The sequence below is a fragment of the Lissotriton helveticus genome, chromosome 11 (assembly GCF_964261635.1).
Source record: "Lissotriton helveticus chromosome 11, aLisHel1.1, whole genome shotgun sequence".
In the NCBI taxonomy this organism is placed as follows: Eukaryota; Metazoa; Chordata; class Amphibia; order Caudata; family Salamandridae; genus Lissotriton; species Lissotriton helveticus.
Genome location: NC_136072.1, coordinates 255189974 through 255213729, shown reverse-complemented (window position 1 = coordinate 255213729; position 23756 = coordinate 255189974).

The following is a 23756-nucleotide window of genomic DNA, read 5'->3' as shown; positions in this document are numbered from 1 at the left end:
GCTGTCTGCCCCTCATCAGCTATTTGCCTCAGACATTCCGTGGAAAAGAGGATCGCCGATTCAGTAGAATGGATAGCTCTAAACCCCGACTGAGTGGGATGTAGGAGGTGCCCCTCCTCAAGATATTCCATAAGCTGTGCATTGGCTATTTTTTCCACCACTTTCATGCAAAATGAGAGGAGGGAGATGGGGCGTAGGTTCTGTAGCTGGGAGATATGCAGGTTAGACTTCTTTTTCAACGGAATCACCTGAGCTCTTTTCCACACATCAAGTACGTGGCACTCCTGAAAAGACAGGATAGCCATGTGACTGATTTGGTCTATTATGCCGTCCAGAACACCCTTAAGGCATTTCGGCGGGGCTGTGTTGTTGGGGGATCCAGACTGAATACTGTTTGCAATGCTCAGAATTGCCTGCCTTTCAGGGGTTTTGAAACAGGATAGGTGAGAGCAAGTGGCTAAGCTCTGACTCTTTTCAGCTTGTTTTTGCAGTGCCTCTGTCCCCGCTGTAAAAGAAGCGTAGATGTTTTCCACTTTGTTAACAAAGTATTCTGCCATAGATTCACACAGTTCATTAGAACAGGTGTCTTGCACCATTAATCTTGTGGGGACTGTGAGTTCTTTGTATATGGCAAATAGTTCTTTAGTTGGATTGTCTGCCATTTCTATTCTTGCTTTAAAGAATGCTCCCTTCGCTGCCCTGACAAGTTTATGATATTTTGTCAATTCTGACGTATAATGCAATTTACACTCTATGTTGTAATTTTTTCGCCAGCTACGTTCTAAATTTTTACATTTAGCTTTGGTCTCACTAAGCTCTTTGCTGAACCATGGAGCCGATTTGGTCCTTCTGGCGGGGGGCTTATTTGTCCATGGCGCAACTGTGTCCAAGGCATCAGCCGTCCATTCTTCATACCCTCTCAATACCTCCTGCAAGGTGTCTCTCTGGGGGGGGCATCTTGCTCATCAGGTCAAGCCTATATGCTTCTGGACTGAACTTTTTCCAATCCCTACGCTTATGTGGTAGGGGCTTTCTTCCCTCCAGTTCGCGGGAATGACATACCACCTCAAACGGAATCAGACAGTGATCCGACCATGGAATTCTAATCGGGGGGGGGGGAGACATTCATTACTTCCCAATTTGCAAAAATGGGGTCCAGGAGATGACCCAATTGGTGAGTAGGTGAGAGTGATTGTAATTTCAATGATAAGGATTCTAGTGTATCCACAACTGCTTGCGCCTCCCTACAGTCGGCATCCTCAAAATGATGATTTAAATCCCCCAGAATGAGCAGCTTCTTGTAGCCCAGCGCCGGCAGGATGGCCCATCCTGACAAATTACACAAAACTGTGAAGTTCCACCCGGTGGGCGATAAATCAAAAATCCATTAATAATATTTTTAGGGGAGATGATTATCGTAAAAGATCCTGCCTCGCTATTTACCAGCTTGACTTGCTCAAGAGTACATGTCAGCTCACTTTTATGAATTAGCACAAGCCCTCCCCCTCTCTGACGCCCCCTGTCCACTCTAAGTAGACAGTATCCAGAAGGAATAGCTTCTAGGATTTCTGGCGAGGACGCTTCATCCAACCAAGTATCTGTTAAAACAGTACATCCAGCCTATGGTCCACTAAGAACTCGTATATTTCTAGTTTATGTTTCCTCATTGAGCGGCAATTGAGCAGCATCATCCTTACTTCAACTATTTCCTGCCCTCTGTCTCTAGGGTTTTGGGAGTCCCAGGAACAGTACCCACAACGTAATAATCGAGTATCTGCCTGCAGATTATGCACACACCTTTGTTCAGTCTTCGGGCAGAGGAGAAGTAGCTGTTCTCTGGTATATTGTAGTCTATCCACCCTACTGCTCTCATAACTACCAGGGGTACTGGCCCCCGGCCCCGTCCGGCCGCGGACGGCCGCAGACGGGCTTGCCTTAGGCGCGCCCTCTACGCACGTCCGCTGCGCGGCTGGGAAGGTGCTCCACTCATGAGCAAGCAGGGGTGGGAGTGGCCAACTGCTAGAGCGGCCATCCCGGGCTAACCCCAAGATGGCGGCCAAAGCTAGCTCTACCCGAAACAGCACCTAAATCGGCTGTAGGGAGAGCGAGCATGAAAAGATGGGAGCGCGGTGAAAGGAGCGTCCTTCCCAGTAAATTTAAAACCAAAGAGGTCAGTGGCACCAAGTCAAATATTAAATTGCACAAACAATATTAAAAAGCACAAACACAATTTCGTTTTTAAAATTGCAGATCTCTCGGCTTTTCGCCAGCAGGAGGCTTTACGCGCAGCAATCCCTAAACTAAACAGTGTTTACTACAATGGCATCACTGGTACTAAACATTTTATTGGATGACACAACATTTTGTAAAGTCTGTAGTCAAACACACAATAGATATGCTGGTTGGCATTAATTATTACCACTGCTAAGATTTTTAGGAGGCACTGTTGAAACACATTTTTGAAAGTGAAGAAAAATTGAGAAACACAGTGTCTGTATCAAAATACAAAAGAGATTAGAGGAATTAACTCAGTAGCTTGAGATGTGCTAACCTATACATAAATCTTGAATGGGTTATCAAACTATCTGTAATGAAACCCACCACTCAACTACTCCAGACACATACAAGCATAGTGAAGTAACCGTTGTTCTGGAAATTGGACATTATAATATAATTGTATTTTTTTATAGATTATTTCCTATTGGGTATTATTTTAAGTCACCGCCTCTGTAGTTTTTTGTATTGAAGTGCCCTGCAGTACCTATGAATCTAACTATGAATTAGGCGCACATTCTTATAAAGGGGAGATTGTGCTCGTTCTAATGCTGTATATGCTTCAGTTTCCGACGTTTTTCACAATAGAACAGCCTTTAAACATGGGGAGTTTTAGGTGCCTTCCTGTGTTTTTTGCAGGGCTCAGCTAAGTTCAGCACTTTACACCCTTATTCACTTTTAACCAAATACAACACAATGAAACACGTTTTGATCTTAATAAAGTACTCTAATGAAAAGATTGTTTTTCAGACAGCTCTTTAATTAGGATTTCTGGTGAACTACATATTCACAGAGAACACATACACTTTCAAAGTACCAGGCGCCTATAATGAATGAAACAACATTGTACTCAATTCTAGCAAATCAATGTTGGTTTTTAGGAAAATCTATTTGTGGGCCTTGCCTTAATGCAGTCTTTTGTAGTGCACAGTAGGGGAGTGGGGATAGAAGTAGACATTCTGTGTTTCCGTTTTATTTCAGAGGCTCAGTGGATGGATTGCATGACATCACAGATGGGGATGTGAATATAATATAAAGGTCATTTGTCGGATTGATCCAGGTCCATCACAGAACTAAGTATTATGGGCCATTGTATGTGTGTGTTTTGTGCAGACTTGGCTATAGAAGCTTCGTACAAGTAAAGGTCCGTTATACTTCTATGTGATCAAAGAATTAAATGACTGTGTAACTTTGATGCCAGAAATGTTAGTAGTTATGACCTTCATGAAGCACAAATGTGATCTATTTTTAACACTGAGGAATATTAGGGAACGAGAAATGTGCTTGGATAATTTTATATTGCAGTAAAATATATGAAAATATGTGACTGAAACCTAAAATTAGTCACTTTCTTAATGTGTTTTTTTTTTTCAAATTTGACAAACAAGATAGAAAATAAGATAACAAATGTTGCCCAAATTCTTCTTAGTCTTAACGTATTTTATATCCTCGTCATTATTAAGGCACAAATGTTTTTTTTAAACAAAAACAAAAAGTGAAAGTCAGTAAGCTCCATTGCTTCAAAACAGAGCAAAGCATTTAGCTGACAAATCTACCAGTGGTTTGAAGCACCTAGAAAGAGATTATGCCGGTACTGGCACTATTTCCAACAGACATTTTGACCAACTGAGCGAAATTTAACTTTTTCACTGATCCATTTCTGAAAACGCTGTATTGCGCTCATTACACCGTGCAGATGCTGCTTAATTGTACCAGCATCCAGGGACATCCTAAGGATTTCGGGGTCCCTGTTCCATGAATATTGTGAGGACCCCTGTTCAGAACAGTTTTAAACTCATGATCCTATTTCAGCTCTTTCAGCCCTCTTTGGTCGGGTTACCGACAGTGCTCAGGCGCATTGGTCCCATTTCTAAATGAGTTTACATCTAATATTCAGGGATAGTGACACATGTTTTCAATATTATAATACAGGAGCAGCTAACTAATTTTATTCCAAATAACATTTGTGACCGCCCTATTTCTCATATGTGACGCCCTGTTTTGATCTAAAAGATTTTTTTTCATGGGTGTTGCATGGTGTTGAAAAACATAAACATTTCTCTGCAAAATATCTGACTCCACTACATCACCCGCACTAAAAATAAATGAAATAAAATGGTATTTAAAAATATCTGTTTAAGAATTATTCAAAGCTCAAATAATCTGTATTCAATCATTTTACTGATGATCATAAATGGCATACAGCATTGAGAACACATGCAATTAATATAAAAACAGTCAAATATTTAAATGCATCAATAGAAATAAAATACATATCAGGCACAAATCCATAAAAAAGACCTATTCTTATAGCATGGACTAATATGATACACAATAACAGTTGAACAAGCAATCACAAAGGCCAGGACGTAAGGTACAAATAGAACTGAGCAATCATTGTTTAAAATAACATTGCCTTTCTCACACATAAAATGCCCCTAAAAAACACCCAACCAAATAACAGGTGTATTGGTCATTTAGCTGTTGTAAAAGAGCAAAGCAGCTTTACACTTAAAAAAATTGTGCCTGCACAGCAGAGGCAATAAACATTTCCTAGTGGACGGGAGATAAAAATGACAGAGAAAACCAAAGTGCAATAAGGTTTGGTTTGATTGCTTATCACACGGGCAAATACAGATCTCGTATGGAGAGTATTGCCCTAAGAGAAAACACAACATCCAGAACATTGTTCCAAACCTAAAATGAGTAAGTAAGTTGAGTTTGCACACATTCTGCCCAAATAACAAGTATGAGCCATACCTGGCTGTCATCTGAACCATACAATAATCTCTTACAGACGGCTTCACCACTTCAACAGCCTCCCTAGAGGCCTGTCAGTGTGTTGAAAAGCATTCTTAGGTCCAGCTATTGTCTTTCTTGCTGGTACTTTCTGGGATCTCAAACAAGTATTTGCAACCCAGAGCTGAAGTGGTATCTCTTATATACTTTAGCCACAGAATGTTCAATCCATGATCAGAAGTGAGGCAATCTCTAATAACAGCACGGTTGAGCTCAGCTTTGTTATTTGACCAAATGGGACACCAGAGGGCTACGGGAGCGGCACTAACAAAGTCCTGAACTTACTCAAGACCTAATTCTTTGTGTAAGGGGAAGTGAAGTGTCGAATGACAAACCCAGCAGGCGGCGACAAAATCTATTTTCCTCGACTTAGATGGCAGCAACATCCCTGTAACCCCATACCCCCATGCGATACATCAGGTTTGGAAGGCATTTCCTTTGCCACCTTTCTATTAATGGGGCCAATGGTTTTCTACCAATGCAAGCAGCAAGGGAGAAAATGGTGCTGACTGCACAAGAGAATCGGGTTAATCTACTTCTTAGACACGCAGACTATGTGCAAACATCATCAAATTCCAAGCCAAGATCAGGAAAAAAGGATACACTATTTATTTTTTCCCTTCAATAGATTGGGTACTAGTTATGGTGTTATTAGGACTGCATATCATAATACCCTTGATGTACACCTTGATTGACTTGAAATGGAAAAGTACACTCTTGGCCTCGCCACATCTAACTGAAGCTGTGATATCCTTGTGTAGTAGTCTAAGAAAGAACGCCAGGTCTGCCTCAAGACCCATAAGTACAAGGATTGCCCACAGTTTCAACCTATTTACACAATCAAAGGCACGTGATGGGTCCATAAATGAAAAATGGATTGGGATGCCCCTTGCAGATTTAAATTTGGCAACGATAAGATGTAGGTTCAAACACTGGGCTCAGGACCCTGCCGCGTCGGGAATTGAACCCTGGTCCCGGGCCAGACCTCTGCATCAGGGTCTGCCGCTCTAATCAGTGAGCCACACTCCTCCTAAATGCTGATGCTCGAACCTCTGCCTCTGTGATAAGTGGAGATAAATTCAGTGAGATAAAAACGTAATCAATTGTAAATCCAGGTCCCTCCCAATAAAAGTAGGTATGTTTGTAGTGGCACTAGGGGAAACTATATTCTCTAGGTTTTGGGTTGTCAGATACTGGTACAACAGACGTCCCCTGGAGTCCATGGCATCAAGATCTGCTTCCACAAGGAGGGAATCGGAAGTTGAGGTAACAAAATGGCAATACATCCAGTTTAGCATTAAAATTACCTGCTAGTAGTAGGTTAAAAGGTCTTACGCCCTGGGACTCCCTATCAGAAAAAGAGCCAATCAGTGTAAACAGACCCTCAAAAAGCAACTTACACCTTTGTGAAAACACATTGTTGTAAAAGTTCACTACATAAATCCTGAGCTAGTTTACCCTATTTAGATCTGCTTGTAGCATGTCTGTTCCAGTTACTATGGGATGAATCTTGCAGCCGATATCCACCTTAAACTAGGCTGCTCTTCCCCCTTTAGCCCGACCCTTAGGAGAAAGAGTGGCTGGGAAATAAAAACATTAGAATCCATCACACAAAAACTCTGTTGGAGCCCATGTTTCCTGCATGAGCACAATACCATAGCCTTTAACAAAGGACTGCTATCTCTCAAGATACATTTTGGTAGCCAGGCCAGCAACAATTCAACTAAGTAGGTTAAAGTTGGAGATGCTCAGGTTTGTGCCCTCACCCCGTGCTACCATCTCTGGATCGACAATGGGTGGCATACCAGAATCAGAGGCAGATCCCATACACAGTAAGTCTGGAGTTGCCATCACTGGGGAGATTGACATACAACCGGGGGCTTAGTGAGACACACAGATCTGCTCCCTATGAACTACAACAACTGAGGCTCTAACATCCTCCCAACTTGTGTGTCAATCATTATCCTCCAAACCCACCAAGTCTTCAAATCTATTTTGATGAAAAGGTGGCAGATCGGGCCTACTGGGCAATTGAGGCGGAGCCATGGATCTGCTTAACCAGGAGGTGACTGGTGCCAAATGCCTATAAAAAGGCAGAGTGGTAAGATATTAATCTGACTTGGTTCAGCCATCCGTGCTCTGGCATGCACCAGGATTTCTCCTGCAACCATGGGATTATGCACATTAATAAATATCACATCCCCAGGGAATTGCTTTTGAATGCAAACAATATCCCCCACCCGCTGTACAAATGAGATCTCCTTATGCATGTCCTGTTGGGCCCTCATGTTGCTAGACAGCTAATGAACCACTTTTTCATTTAAATTCTCTGTTGATTCTACTGAGGCAGCTGACTCATTGGGGACATTGGCTAAAACTATTACATAAGGGCATGAGGCTGGGAGAAAGATCAATTACGGGGAGGGTAGTTCGATTTTCCAGTGCTTTAAATGGGCAGGTACTGTCCAGTACGGAGTACCGGCACTTTTTTATTTTGGGAGGGAGAGTACCGGCACTTTTTAAGAGAAATGCTATACTTTTAATTGGAGAGTACCTCCACTTCTCAGAAACAAGCAGGTACTCTGCTACAGAGTAACTGCACTTCTATTTTTCCATTTCAAGCACTGATCTTTTCACCTGATTGGTTGACTTTACCATACACAGTTCGAAGCCCAGTTCTTTGCTGAGAGAACGATGAAGCTAGTCCAGCAGGTATAGGCTGTGACTGTGGTCCATTGTTGTATCTGCTCTTAGCATTTTCGTTGGTAGCCAAGTAGTGCATAGCTGGAATTGCAGATATAACGGATGAATTGATGTCATCCTTTGAGACGGTTTGCATCTCCTGGGTGGGGGCTATGTCTTTCTCCTCAATTTTTGGCAAGTTGCCTAGGATAGCCTCAATAGTTGTAAGCTGCTTAAGGACTGTGAGCAATTTAATTTCCAGCAGTTCACCTAGCTGAATGGACAAACTATCCCAGGGGTCAGCATGCTCTGCGGGGTCATTCCATTAGTTAGTCAACCTATGTTCGCACTTTGTTGGTTTGGGCTCTATCTTCTTTTGTTTTTGGGCCTTTTTTCTATGTTTGGCTGATGGTCCATGATCTGGACTTGAAGTACAGGCTGTGAACCCCTTTCAATTCTTGTCTATGCCAGGGCATACATGATCACTGGCCATATCCCTTTTTACTGCTGTCAGGACAACGTTTGCTGAAGTGGGAGCCAAAGAAACTGAGGGCTCCACATTGTAGTGGGATAAAGAATGATTTTGAGGGACCAGGGGCGAGGGGACAGGACGCTCCGCTGTAAGGGAACGGTGATGCTCTACCAATTTAATTTCATTGGACACAAGATTCACTGCCAGAGTCAAGAAATTGTCATGGTTGGTGCGGGATGTACTTCAGAGCCCGATGATGGGCGGCGGTTGCCTTCCTCTTACCCATGCTATTTTTGTTTTTTGTTTGAACTTTATACTGATATAGCGATAACAAACCTTTTTCAACTTAGACTGTCATGTTTGTCACTGACCTCCTTCCACAGGTTCTGATCCTGCTGCCACCACCGCCCACACAGAAAACACAGGTTGTTGTTAGTCTGATGATCTGATAGTCCAACGGTACACTGATGCAAAGACACGTTGATGAAGCAGTATGAACTGTCTCAGTGATTCAGCAATGATTCATCAGCAACTCGGGTATGACATACATACATGAGAGTGTGAGTAGTCTTGACACAGTGCAGCACATCCATCTCTCTGCACCCCTGTAGCACCAGCAACAACAACACTCCACTCCACTTCTCCACTTCACTTTCTGCCACCCTGTTGTGCATCTGTACTCACAGCGAGCCGAGTGCAGTGACGGCAGGAAGGGTCATGCAGGAGCCGGGGCTGGCAGATTGTCATGTCGCTGAAAACAAATGGCTCTCAGGCCGAAAGGAGCCTGTGAGTCCCAGATGTGCAGCCTTGTTGTTTGAAGCTTCTTCTCTGCTTCCTGCTTTGTATGTTCATCCATCTGTGTGGGCGGGCACGAGCATGCGTCTTGGCATGGGGGGGGGTGCGAGAGCATTAGGACAAGGCTCTCTACCGTACAGGGCTGGCTCTATCCGGGGTCCCCCTGAAACATTGGAGCCCTGAGCCAGGAACGACTTTGCCCATGCCTTAAAGTGTCTCTGCCATCACCACAACATTATTTGCAATACAATCTCTGCTTCATAAAACTGTACCATTATGTAAATATTTGTTTTTCAATTTTTAACAGTAGTTGTAAATGAGCAATTAAGACCAAAAAAGCAATAATGTGACAGACAAATGCATGACTGCTATCTGGTAGCTTTCAATGGCATGCTTACTTTTTGTGACTATAACCAATGAAACCACTCTGATTTTGTTTTTAAAAACCCAGAAAAAACATAAATATCGAAGCTAAAGAGTAAATTAAAAACAAAATGTGATTGCCCTTTTTTAGCTCTCTCCTCCAGGAGCTGGACCAACTATGTTACAGATTCCCTGTCTTAAGTTGTAGTCTTTTTATTAGAATTTCAAGAAGAACTAGAGAAACAGCTGACAGAATTTAGTTTATTCCAAAGATGGTGTGGAATTATATTGTTTAATTATGACAGTTTCAGTGCCAAAACCTCACACCAGCGGACAAGACATACCCATGTCCACCATGTGTGTGCTAATAGTTCCTTATAATGTTTTCTAGGAACACAGGACGGTTTATAAGCTATTGTGATAAGTACATTCTAAAGATGGAGATCATTTTTTGTAAGTCAAGTCTTCGTCTAGTAGCACTCGGGCCCAAGCATGCGGCAATTAGAGTTACCATGCCATTGGAACCTCGGGTTAGACTTATCTCCAAAATATTTACTTTCCAAAACCAGTGAAGAGCAGTAAAACATTTTGCATTAAATCAAACAAACGGGAGTGGATCTTCATTCTCTTCACAATGCCACCAAATAGTTAAAGGTATTTGAACCAGTTCCATAATTCATCAGGGGTCCAAAATATATTATAAAAACACACAACATAATTAACAGAGTGTTTAATAATGTATGTTATGTGGTACCTAAATATTTATAGAAGTCGGAAACAGAATCGACACATAATATGGAATGGGACTACATCTGGAACAATATGAGCCAGGTGCACTTTGATAACAATGCTCTTTAGTTTAAAAAATAAGTAAAAATCTATGTTGGACTGACATAGCTATCTTTAAGTTCGAATAAAGTTAAAGGCCATACTCTCACAACAAGTTGTTTGCCAGTCTTGCGAGTCCCTATCAAATTTTTGTTTTTGGGTAAACCTTGTATGAAGGAAAGTTTTCTTGAAATTTGCACTTTATATTTGTGTTCTAGATCACAAAACGCCAAGACTATATCAAGCATAATAATCAGTTTAGTGAGTTAAGGAATATTACCCAATATCAGCAAAAAAAATTGGTGAGCCAGTTGGTGCTAAACTCAACAGTAATAGCTCAGGGTCTTCGTAGGTTAAAAATACGAAACTAATAGGAGCACTTCACTTCTAAACTTGTAATTTTAATGTTTGCGATAGCCATGGATTACCAAAATCTTTTTTTAAATGCAATCTAAGTAGCTATTCATGGTTTCATTCCCTCTCGGGGGAATTTTCATGATAACTCATAATTTTGCTTCAAAATATTTTCAGGCATACTTTGTTGGGTCATGCTGATAAGTAGATTGTATCATTTGTTTTTTTTAAAAAAATTTTTATTGAGCATGTTCGAAATATACATAATTAGGCATATGTTACAGTATAAATGTTATAAAACAAAGGAAAAAAAAAATTCATAATATGAGAACGCATATAGATTGAAGATAAAAATTAAGTACAAATGCTAGTACAAATTCCAATTTAAATTGTGGCAGGTATAATGATAACTGAAAAGAAAACGGTTACGATAAAGACAAGCAATATATAGTATGAACTCATTTTTCAATTCAGATTTTTGTATGGTTGTGACAACTATGTCACACTGGTCTAAATAGTTTTTTAAACTCAGACCCTTTGTTGTTCGTACCAATTAGCCACTGAGGACCAGACCAGTTCCCCATAAGATCTAGATTTTTTCCCTCTAGTTTTATGAATAGCCATTTCTTGTTTATATGTTGCTAAAAGTCTATTGATCCATCCCTGAAATGTAGGAGCCTCAGTGTCCTTCCAACGGGCTGCTAAAATGATTCTGTAAATGGCGGTGCATATGTAAGTTGTGTAGATTTCTGAATTACTAAGTTCTAAGGAGCTATCGAAACCTAATAAGAACAGTGTTGATGAAGTTTGGATTTCATGGCCAAAGATCTCGGTCCAGTATTTGACAATACTTTCCTTTATTTGTTCTAGTTTGGGGCAGTCATAGAACATGTGTTTTAAGTTTGCGGGGCCGAGTGCACATCTGGGACATTTATCATGGTTAATCTTACCCCATGAAAATAATTTGAAAGGTGTGTAGTATAAATTACATACCGTTTTGTAGATTTGTGCTTTTAAGTTGCTTGCTAATATAGGTTTGGAAGAGAGTTGTAGAACCATGTCTATGTCAACATTAGGGTTGTTTAATTTACTAGCCCAACTAGTTTCTAGTTTTTCTAGATCATCAGGGTGGTTGTTTAAAAGGATCCCATAGATATCGCTTATTCTGGTTGATACTTTTTGCATCAGGTCTAAGAGTGGTATCGAGTGTAGCTCCATATTTGTAAAGTATTGTCTTAATGTTGTGAAAATTTGGATACATTTTAGGTAGTCCGCGGGATGGATCTGGTATTTGGAGCGTAACACATCGAAGGTTGTTCTACCATCTGGATTTAAGAAATCGCCAATAGTGATAATACCTAAGTTTTCCCATCGTTTAGTAATGTTATCATTAAGGTATTGGGGGATTACCGAACTATGCCATAAGGGTGTATATTTTGTATATTTGGGGATTAATAGTTTTTTAGTGATACAAGTCCAGATTTTAAAAGCATCTGTAACTATTTTAAATTTAATCTTTTTATAGTATGAGGGCTCAATTTGTCTTAACATTAGTCCTCTAGCTGTACTTCCTAATGTTAATTCGTAGATGGAAGGGATACTGTGTAGAGATCTATTTTGATCAGGATTTTTGGATATGATTAAGAAGGACATTTGTTGTAGAATAGCAGCCCACATATAATAGGTTAAATTTGGTATCGCTAGTCCACCTCGAGCTGTCGGTAGTGCTAGCTTAGATATATCTCTTCTTGTCTTCCCATAGCTCCAGATGAACGATGATATTACTTGATCTATCTTCTTCATATAAGCATTATCAATTAAAGTAGGAATTGCTCGGAATAGGTAAAGTAACTTTGGGAATATTGTCATTTTTACATAATTGCTTCTGCCAATTATGGATAGTTGAAGGTTATTGACTCTGAGTAAATCCCTTTTTATTTTTGTAATTAAGGGGTCATAATTTAGCATGATGATATCGTCAATATTAGGCGAAATGTTTACTCCTAAATATTTCGTGTTTTCAACTCTGTATTGACTTGTATATGATGTGTTATTAGTGCATACTACCATTGTTTTATCTTGATTTAAAGAATAGCCTGAGTAACGGCCAAATATTTTAGTGATTGCTTCTATTTCGACTAAGGCCTCAGTAGGGTTAGTTGTTAAGATCGCTACATTATCGGCATAGGCCAGGATTTTAGTATTATATATGCCGGTTCTTATTGGTATTATCGCTGGTGATGTTAATAGTTTGATGATTAAGGGGTTAATATACAGTGCAAATAGAAGTGGTGAGCACGGACACCCTTGTCGCGTGCCTCTCCGGATGTTCATGTTTTCGGATTCGCTACCACCTGTCAAGATTTTGGCTTTTGGGTCTACGTATAGGGCTTTTACTGATTTTATGAACCCCGGGCCGATGTTATTAAGGGCTAGTAGCTCCCAAAGAAACTGCCAGGAGACCCGGTCAAAAGCCTTTTCAGCATCTAATAGAATCAAAGACATTTGACCTTTCTCTATTTTCATTAGGTCAAAGAGGGTTATTACTCGGCGTATATGATCAGTGGTGCTTTTACCTGGAATAAACCCGTGTTCCCAGGGAGACACTAGTTGTTCTATGAACTTGCAAAGACGGTTAGCAAAAACTTTTGCATAGGTTTTAGAGTCTGAATTTATCAGCGAGATCGGCCTGTATGATGTTGTTAATTCAGGGGGTTTGTCCTTTTTCTTAAAAACAGCTAAATTTGTTTGTTTCCATGACTCTGGGGGTTTTCCATGCCATTGGATACCTAAGAATAGATCATGCAGAAATGGAGTTATTATTTTACCTAGTCTTTTATATAAGTCTAGAGGTATCCTGTCGGGTCCTGCTGCTTTTCCTGCAGCTAATTCAGCTATTGCCAGCTCTACTTCAGTTCTAGTAATTTCTTTCTCTAGTTCTTTACTTGTATCATCGTCAATGGTTTGTAACATGTTAGTCTCGCTAAGCCAGTTAACTAAGAACTCTTTAGTTTCATCAGTCGTTTGTTCATCTTCGTTCTGATATAGTTTTTGATAGTATTCCTTGAAACAGTTAGCTATTTCTTCCTGGGTGGTGTATTTGTGTCCGCCATAGTCAATACTTTGTATAGTGTTATGAGAATGGGTCTGTCGTGTTTTTAAGGTAAGATGTCTCCCAACGTTTTCCCCTATCTCATATGTTTTGTTTCGGTAAGCTTGAAAGGTTTCTGCAGCTTTAACAGTTAATTTATTATTTATCTCTGCCTTAAGTATTAGGATCTTTCTTAGGGTGTCCTCAGCTTGTTCACCGTGATGTATTTGGATGGCGTGTTTATATTCTAGATGTATTAATTTATTTATCAGTTGATTATGAGTTTTCATTCGCTCTTTTTTACGGGTGGCGACAAATGCAGCAGTCTCCCCCCTAAGCGCAGCCTTAAAGCTATCCCATACGTTGAAACGTGATGCACTATATTGATTTACATCAAAAAATTCTTTAGTCCATTGGGTTATGCGAGTTATATATTCCTGATTGACCAGTAGTTTTCTGTCGAATGTCCATTGTGTGTGGGCCCGATTGTACCCAGGAACCTCCAGTGTAATATGTACAGGATTGTGGTCGGATATTGTCTTCGGGTCTTTGAAAATCAGGGTATTCAGAGCAATATCTGGAGTTGCAAAGATATAATCTATGCGCACGTATTTCCTATGTGGATAGGAGAAATAAGTATAACCTGAATCTTTACTATTTTTTAACAGCCATATATCTTGGAGATTGTGAGTCCGGATTAGGTTTAGTACAGCTCTGAACACTCTGGGTTTCCGACCAGAGTAAGTATATTGGTTCTGGAGGAATTGGGTTTGATTAAATGTTAAATTAAAATCGCCACAGAGAATTAAAGTACTTGGCCATGACGCTAATTCAGATTCCAAATCAATATATAATGCCAGGTCATCAAGATTAGGGCCATAAATGGAGCAAATTGTAATGCCCATATCTAATTGAACAATAGCCCATCTTCCATGGCCATCAGCTTTTTTACGTACCGGACTACCTAATCTTGTTTTTGCTAAAATTGTAACTCCTCAGATTCTCGTGGTTTGAGTTGTTGTAATTAGTATGTGATAACCTGGTATTTTTAAGTGTTTAATCTCTCCTACTGGGATATGGGTTTCTTGTATACAAATGATATCCCAGGAGCTGTGAGCTATTAGCTGGCAAAATTGGGCCCTCTTTCCTCTGTCATTTAGACCTGCCACATTCCAACATGCTATATTCAACTTACCCATTTAATTGTACTAGTTTTTGGGCAGTATTCATCAATCAGCGTTCCTTCAATAGCATCAAATTTGCTCATTTTATATTTCTTTCCTCCCCCCCCCCCTTCGCCGAATGCACCCGGTGCACCCTGGTACCCACCCCATATTGTATCATTTGAGTGTCATATTGATGCAACACCCACCGCACCTGAGTCTGTCCAACATCGATTGGGTACTGGGACCGACCGACCTCCTTTCGGCGGTCCCAACCCAGCAGTTAGAATGCGACTGAACACTGTTTGGTCGCATTCCTATACTTTACAATGGGAGCATGCATTCCAACTGGAATACATGCTCTCAGTGTAAAGAGAAGAGGTGTAGTTAATCCCTGCATCCTGTGGCAGGCACCTCAAGGTGCCTGCCACGGGGTGCAGGGATCAACAGAAGGGCATCATAGGCGCCCCATTCGTGACCATCTGGAGGCCTTGCCCCCCTGGAGGCCCTGCTGGGGACCCCCAAAGTCGACTTCCGACAGCCTTTCTGTGTAAGAAAGGCAGGCACACAGAAAGGTTGTCAGAATCCCACATTGTAATCCCTCGGGCAGAAAAAGCCTCCCTTGGGATTTACAGGAGGCATTCCGAATGGCAGATAGGCTCTCCAAGCACATCGGAAGCCATTTGGAATTCCGGTTTGGATTAATTTCCGACCAACTCCATTAAAATGGGTAGGTCAGAAAAGAATCCGAATAGGAGATTACGATGTCATAGGAATGGCTCCAACCGAGGGTCGGAGTCGTTTCCTTCTGCATCTTAATCGCCCCTTAGTATGACTTTCCAGACAGGCAGCTATTATTAACATCTATGGATTCAGCCTCTTCCCTAGCTATATCTTGTCTAGGGATGATTCCTGTCATTACCACCCTGAACTGAATATTTGAAAAGTCAATAAAACTTAGTTTAATAAAAGCAATATAAAATAAATAACATTGCAGTACAATGTAAGAAAAAGTGTGAAGGTCGACATAGTGGCATTCCAACTTCCCATCAAACTGTTGCACTTATTTTTACAACTACAACTCATTTCATGCGCTAACACATTACTGATACTTGTTATCAACGCAGAGAGCTTTTCTAGACAGCAATGAGGCTGGCCTAATGGGAATGGAACCAGTGTAGCTATCAGCAAGCCGGAGAGGAGGACCTATTCTTTTGATTTATTCATTAAGTCCTGATGCTGGCAAATAATTTTCTCTGCTCACCAATTAGGCATCCTTTGTCCAAACAAATAGAAGCAATAGCTGGAATAGGAGGCAGACACACACAGTTTAAGACATGGGCAAAGTGGGCCATGGCATTGGGCTCCAGCCTTTCAGGGATCCCCCAGATAGAGACAGCCCTGCTCCATAGAGAGTTGTGTTCTAATGACCTTGAATAATTCTTAAACAGATTGTTTTAAATACAGTTTTCTTTCATTTATTTTTAATGTGGATGCTGTAGTGGAGTCTGTAACAGACATTTTGCAGAAAAAATCTTATATTTTTCATCACATGTAGCAGCCATAAAAAATATTTTAGATCAAAACAGGGCCTCACATATGAAGAATGGGAGGGGTCACAAATATTATTTGGAATAATATTAGTTAGCTGTTGCTGTATTATATAATATTGAAAACACATCACTATCCCTGATTATTAGGTGTAAACACATTTACAATTTCGACCAATGGGTCAATGTACTGTCAGTGACCTGGCAAAAGAGGGCATCAAAACATCTGAAATTGGTTCATCAATACAAAACTGTTCTGAATGAGAGCCCCCAAATCATGTTTGGCCCAGGGTCCCAGAAATCCTTAAGATCTACCTGCAGGCAGAGCTTTGCAGCCGGCAACAGTGCAAGAGGAGTAGTTGTGAAACCACTTCAGCCGTCATCAGGAGGGACTCATACTGTGATTCTTTCAATGAGTCTTGTATGCCCTGGTGCTGTCACAAAGTGTTTTTGTTCATCAGTCAGTCCTCCATCTTCCACTCATAAAAAAAAGTGCTTGCCATGCATTTGATAATTGTTAACACTAGCTCCTGCAGGGGGCAGCACTTTGCAGTTGAGAGTATGGTGGTACTATTGAATGAGCTATTTATTTCACATTTTTTCATGTTTCTTCATATTACATAAAAAAATATTTTAACTTCACAAAGGCAGATATTTTGAAATGCCTTCTCCTTGAAACCTGTTTAATACAGGATGTGCAGCTCCATAGCCGTTGCAAATATAGGGGCAATTCACAAAGGTGCTTATGAGTACATGGAGCTGTTCTACTGTATTACTGCTTCACCTAGTCTGAAATTTCTAAGTGAATTGGCCCACATTGTAAATAGAATAGGAACAATCAGGGAATATTTCTTTATAATTACTACAAATAGAAAGTACATTGCCCTCCTTGGACTTTTATTATAAGGAGGTTGACATTTCAGAAAGTGAAGTAGTAGTCCTGTAGTACTATTTTTGTACTCAGAAATGCTTTTGTTTATGGCTATGTCAGCATCACAATTAATTAATATCCAAATAGTTGGAATGAACTATATTTTGTACAGGTTATTTTCATGAATGGAATCTAGCAGATAAAGCTGTAGGACCACCATTCCCCTTTTCTCATTGCATTTTGGTAGCTCTTGGTGATTTGGAATACAACGTAACCACTTTCTTGAACCAATACGAATCTAAATGCTAATTTTGGTTGTTAATTTTCACAACTAGATATTTTCACCCTCAGTTAGTGCCCCGATCTTGAAAGGTAAAGCAGGACACTTTAAGCTAATAAAGGAATAATTTCATATAACATTGCTTGCTGTAAAACACGGTACCTATCAGCTTCCTAGGACAATATTGTCCTTACCCTTTTGAATCATGAAACAATGGCAACCTTTAAACACCAGGATGCATTTTTATGAAATAGTGGCGCAATGCAGTGCAGCACGTCACTTTGCAGCACTGCATAGCGTCACTGGGAAAGGGCAGGAATGTGCTGTATTTAAGGCATACAGCGCACTCCTGACTTTTCCCCCTATGCTGCCGCACCATGGGCTGCCTAGCGCCAATGAAGGCACCATTACACCATGGAGCAAGGGTGTCTGTGTTACATGCAGAGTTGTTTTTGTTCAGGACGGGACACCTTCCTGCACAAAATCAATCCTCAGTGGGATATTCCTCTTTCTATGTGTGCTGCAGATTGCAGAACACGTGTAAATGTAAATGTCATGGTACTTATAGAGCGCACTGTCACCAGACAGCCACCTTGTGGTGTCACCTATTCGACTTCCTGGCGCTGATACTCATACCGCTGTGGAATCCCTCCTGGCTTTCCCTGTGAGGTGTCCACTCCTGGGCACCCCCAGGGTGAAGCCAGGCATCCTTAGGGCTGTTGGGGCCGGTGTGGAGGCTAAGCAAGCTATTGCCCAGAGTTGCAGCGTGGGGCCCGTGATTAGAATAGGCACCGAGGTGAGAATTAACAGGTCCGAGGAAATTGAGCCCAAGACCCCGCCGAGGCGGGAATCGAACTCTGGTCCCTGGCCAAAACTCTGCATCAGGGTCTGCCGCTTTAACCATTGAGCCACACTCCTCCACACATAGAAAGAGGAAGTAACAAAAAGAAATAAAGATACTTCTCCTTGTTACGCCTCTCCTGCGGGAGGTGTATCTTTTTGGCTCTTTCTCAGGTTTACACAGTTTTGTAAATCTGGGAATGCATCAAAAACCATGGGCCCGTGGAACGCCTTCCCAGGTCAGAGTAAGGCAATGCTGCAATTTGCACTGCGTTGCAATACTCCAGATGTTTTGGAGCCACACAAAAAGGCTTTGCATGGCTCTAAAAATCTGGTATACGGTTTGCATCACTCTTGCACCCCACTGTGTGTTGCAAGAATAATGCAAACCGAGTCATAAATGTGGCCCGAGGAGACAATACTCGTAGAAAACCTCTAATTATATCCCAAACAGATCAAATAGTTTTTAGATCACTCGTTGGTTATGAGTTACAGTGGTATCCTCAAAGCATTTCTATCACAAAGGCCCTTCAATAGTTATTGCTTTAAAGAACCACTCCGATTTAAATCATCTAAGAACCTTTAAAAGGATCCTTTCCAGATTGTGTTATTAACCAAGGTGAAAAAATGTCTGCCTCTTAACAGCAGTATGCTTGACTCCGACAAGATGCTGTTTATTCAACAAAATATAGCACAGTTAAAAAATTCATGTCAATCTGCTCTGATAAGCTATGGCTTACAGGACACATTTGCTACAAGAAATCAGTAAGGGACGTCATTGCCCTTCCAACAGACTGGCACAGCAGCCAGTGTCATCTTTAGAATTTTTGGGCCCCACGATAAGATATATTTTAGGATCCCTTATTCAGAACAGCTGCGAGTTTTATTACACATTTTCTGCTAATTCAAGCCCACATCATGTCAAAGAACTTTGAATTGTACTTAAACTTTCAGAAACATTGGCATATAAAAACGGTTGAAATATGTTTTGCCTGGAGTACCAAAAATCCCTAGAAAGGCGCTGGTTGGAGAGAAAAAGTGTCATGAAAAGCCAGGAAGAGAGCGGGAGAATGGTTGAGATTAAGAAATAGCCAGAAGTGAGATGAGGTAAAAAGAGAACACTCACTTTCACACGAGGCCCCTTGGAAGGTGGGGGCCATGGACAATTGCCCTCTTTGCACAATCCTTTAAATGTGTCTGACTGGAGTGTCGCAGTCCTAGTGACAGTGCTTAATTTGTAAAAAAAAAAAACGTAAGCACCAGAACCATTGTTGGGAGGCCACTGCAGCCTGCATCACCCAGTGTCAGTGCATACCAACGCAACAACTAACCATCACACTCCTACAAGTGTGACAATTCAGACTATTCCAATCCACCCAAATCTACATCATTGGTGTGAGCGACAGGTATCAGTCTTTTTAATATATATTGACTTATTAAACTCACTTTTTGTGCTCATCTCAAAATGAGACAGACAGTGCCACCATGTGGTGGACCGTCACTAGAGTCGGAGCTGACAGTTCAGTGGTGGTGCCGAGCACCGGAAACCACCACTCAAATTAAGCATTGCCTACTGAGGAGCAAGAGACTAGAAGGCTATTTCCAGCAACATCCTAAACTGTGTATTAACCATTGTATGTTCTAGCAGACAGAACACTGGCTGTTAATTTCTAATCTTTCCTCACCGGATGGCCAATATGTGCATTCACATATGATGCAGTGCTCATTGTGAACTTAAAGTTCAATTCAATTAAATTCAAGATTTAAAATTGGCGAGCTCTTTATGGAGATTTACATAAATAAGAAATAAATGACCAGATGCCTTGTCAGTGGTCCCCAGTGAGTGGAGAAGACCGCATGAGCCAAACCAGTGCACGGTTCTTTGAAAACACAAACGGACCTCATTTATGCGCCATCGGAACTTCACTTTTTGTGACGTTCCATGGCGCAGAAACCCGCGTGATATTTATCAGGCAGCATTAAGCCACTTTTTTTGGCTTAATGCTGCCTGATAAATATCAGTCCCTTTAACGCAGTGTTGTGCGTTAAAGTGGTGTGCAATGGGTGTTGCTGGGGGTGTTATCAGCAACATCCATGGCCTTTTGACACTGCCCCAGATTTATGAGAAATCGTAAATCTGAGGCAGTGCCAAAAGCTTACGCCACCCCAGGGGAGACGTAAGGGAGGCGCAACGGGGAGAAATATCTTTATTTCTCCTTGTTTTTCCTTTTTCTACATGTGCAGGATTCTGCAACACACGTAGAAAGTGGGAAAGCCTCTTGTGATTATTTTTGTACAGAGAGGTTTCCCTTCCTGTACAAAAATAATAATCCCCTCAAGTCAGGTACCCTTGCACCATTGTGCAAAGGTGCCTGCGTTGGTGGTCGGCAGCCCACTGTGCGCCGGCGCAGGGGAAAAGGACAGGAATGCGCAGTATCTTATAGATAAGGCGGATTCCTGCCCTTTACTTTTGCCGTAGGGAAGCGCAGCAGGAAGGCCTGCTGCGCTTTCCTACGGCAAAACCTCATAAATGAGGCCCAAACATATTTAGGAATCCCGAATCACTAATTGAGCCATAGGATATACCGTAACACATGCATAGGCAAAGTGCAGCTTCACCCTTGGATATTGAGGCACTACATAACAAATGTGTGTCACAATTGGCATTTTTATTTTATTACCCTTGGGAAGCTTAGCATCCTAGGCCTGCCAGGATTTGAACATAGTTCTCTGCACCTGATGCATTTGTCCACTAAACCATCAAAACACAATCCTCTAATTCACAACATAAATGCCTACAGGCTCAAGTTACAGACATGGGAACATCAGTAAGGGTAACTTACATTGTAGTGCTTCTGGTTTACCCATAAGTATCATGAATTTCAGGGGTCCTGGCTCACTCCAGGCGTATTCCTGGAATTCAGAAGTACAAGAGAAAATAAAAGCAAACTTGTTGTGAATCAAGCCCCATTGCATGCATACAGGGGTGAAAAGTACCACAGGGCAAAGTAAGAGAAGCCAGCAGAGAACAAAACAGTGTCATTACCCCCAGGTCCCTCCGTCCTCGACACCTTCATACTAAACAAGTGGAGATGACCATCTCCCGACAGAAAAAAACAAGAGGAACGCTGGGACACTAATACTGCCCCTCCCCCCGGGAGTACATAAGCAGTACTCACCCAGCAGACCTCCTGTTCTTTTTTTCTGTCTGTCGACAGAGTTGATGGTGTGCTGGTGCTGCTCCTGCTGGGCTTGAGTGGCGGTGCTTCTTTGCTCCCCCCGCCCCTCTTTCCCCCTTCCTACGAATGTCTGAAAAAATGTCTACAGAAAATGTAAAGAGAGCAAAAAGCATTAATCATTTTTTTTTGTAATATATTCATTTATGGTATTTATAAAAATACGAATAGTATACAAAAAAAAAGAATCGTTATATGAGTTGCCAGCCTGTTACAGGTTACGTGGTTATGGTAGACATATCGGAAGGCAACCCCTAAGTTGGTTATACAGTGGTGGTAGGATAAGGATAGAATAGGAGGAGAGGAAAGTGAGAATAAGGGATGTATGACGTTTCAACGCATGGTTTTACCACGCATGGCTTTACAACGCAGGTTTTACAACGCAAGTCGTTACAACGACTTGCGTTGGGAGGCGCTGGATAGTGAATAGTTTAATTTACTATTCCAACTCCAGCCTCCGTGGATAGTAGGGAAGGTGTTGGATAGTAAATTAAACTATTCCCTATCCTAGAGCGCCCCAGCGCAATGCATTGTAATAACTTGCGTTGTAAAAGTTGCGTCGTAATGGTAGTGCGTTGTAAAAGTTGCGTTGTAAAGGATGTTCCCCGAGAATAAGTGTAGAAGAAGGATAGTACCGAAGCAGCTCTGATATTATCTAACAAACGTTCCGAAGGTTGCATGTAGTACAATGGTTCACTGCTCATTAAGTCATTATAGTTTTATGATCAATTTTATAATCAATTACACAACACCTTGCGAGTTGCAAACCAGATAGAGTTCAACTAATATTATCAAACATTATGTTTGAATTTGATTGTTACAGATAAAACACATTTTACAACAAATAACAAAAACATATTTTTTTTGTTTCTCTCTGTGTCCAGAAGAAATTAACGGTGAAAATCTCCATCAGCGACTGCTCATATATCACAGCATTTCTTTCGACAAATCCTTGCAATTATTTGCCTTTGTATTGATTGGAAGGTTGTTCGCTCATGTGCTCCATGATACATAAATGTTGAACCGCTCAGATTGAGCAGACATGGCTTTTACTGAACCCCGATGACGTTAAGTGCATTTCGGACTCCTTCCACCTGATCTGTAATCCCATAATAATGGTCAATGCCATCATGTAAAGTCATTTTACCACATGTCTTCATGTACCACAGCCACTCAAAGTGAATCATTTAATGCCGGATTTCACAATTTCGACCTGAACAACACATCTGAATTCCCAGAACGAAAAGCTGAATCTTAAAAGAACAAACAGTAAGTCAAGTGAAAAATGCGTTAAAAGCACATTGTTGTTGGGAATAAAGGTTTATTAGCTACAACTGTTTCAACACACTGAATGTACTTTTCATAGTAGCTGTGGGTTTTTACATGTTCGGTTACATTTGCTACACTCAGGAACAATACCCCCTAGAGCAATGTATAATTTAATACCCGCGGTTGTACAAGCCCTGAGCTTTTTACCATTTTATGAATGTGTATACTGTGCAGGAGGATTATCAAACTGGATAAAAAGTGCACAGTTCCTCTGAAATTTCACACAACTATGCACATGTTTTGAAAGTTTTGGCTAGCTATTGCTTCAGTCGTATTGTTTTCAGTAAAAAGGTGCCCTTTAAAAAAAATAGTTGTCAGTTAAATGCAATTTAAGTAATATTAGGTACAAAATAAATTGTAGTGTAAAAAAAAACATACAGTATGAGCACACAAAGAAAATTTTAAAGACCATCCCGTTTTATGAATACATTACAATATTTTTATTTCTAGAGTGATGCCGCATTTTAGATTCGGGGGCATTAAATGGCACTGTTAAAGTGTCCATAAAATATGAGACTGACGTAAAATGATGCAAAATGTTTCTCGAAGAAAGGATAAGTGATCCAATCCGTCTATATAGGAAATTGAATGCGCTGTAGAGATGAGCACCTGGGATTGCCTTTAAAGTTATTTTGCAGGTCAGGGATCCTGTGGCGATTAAAAGTGGAGAGCTGCAAACCAGTAGGTGCCATGCAGAAAGACATGATCATTGCCAGAAGCAAATCATTTCTTTACCAATTCCTTCATGCACAAATCTGAAGTGTGTACGGCCAGATCCGGCCTAGTGCTCCAATAAAAAGCATGCTTGGTTGAAACTAGTGTTTGTGTG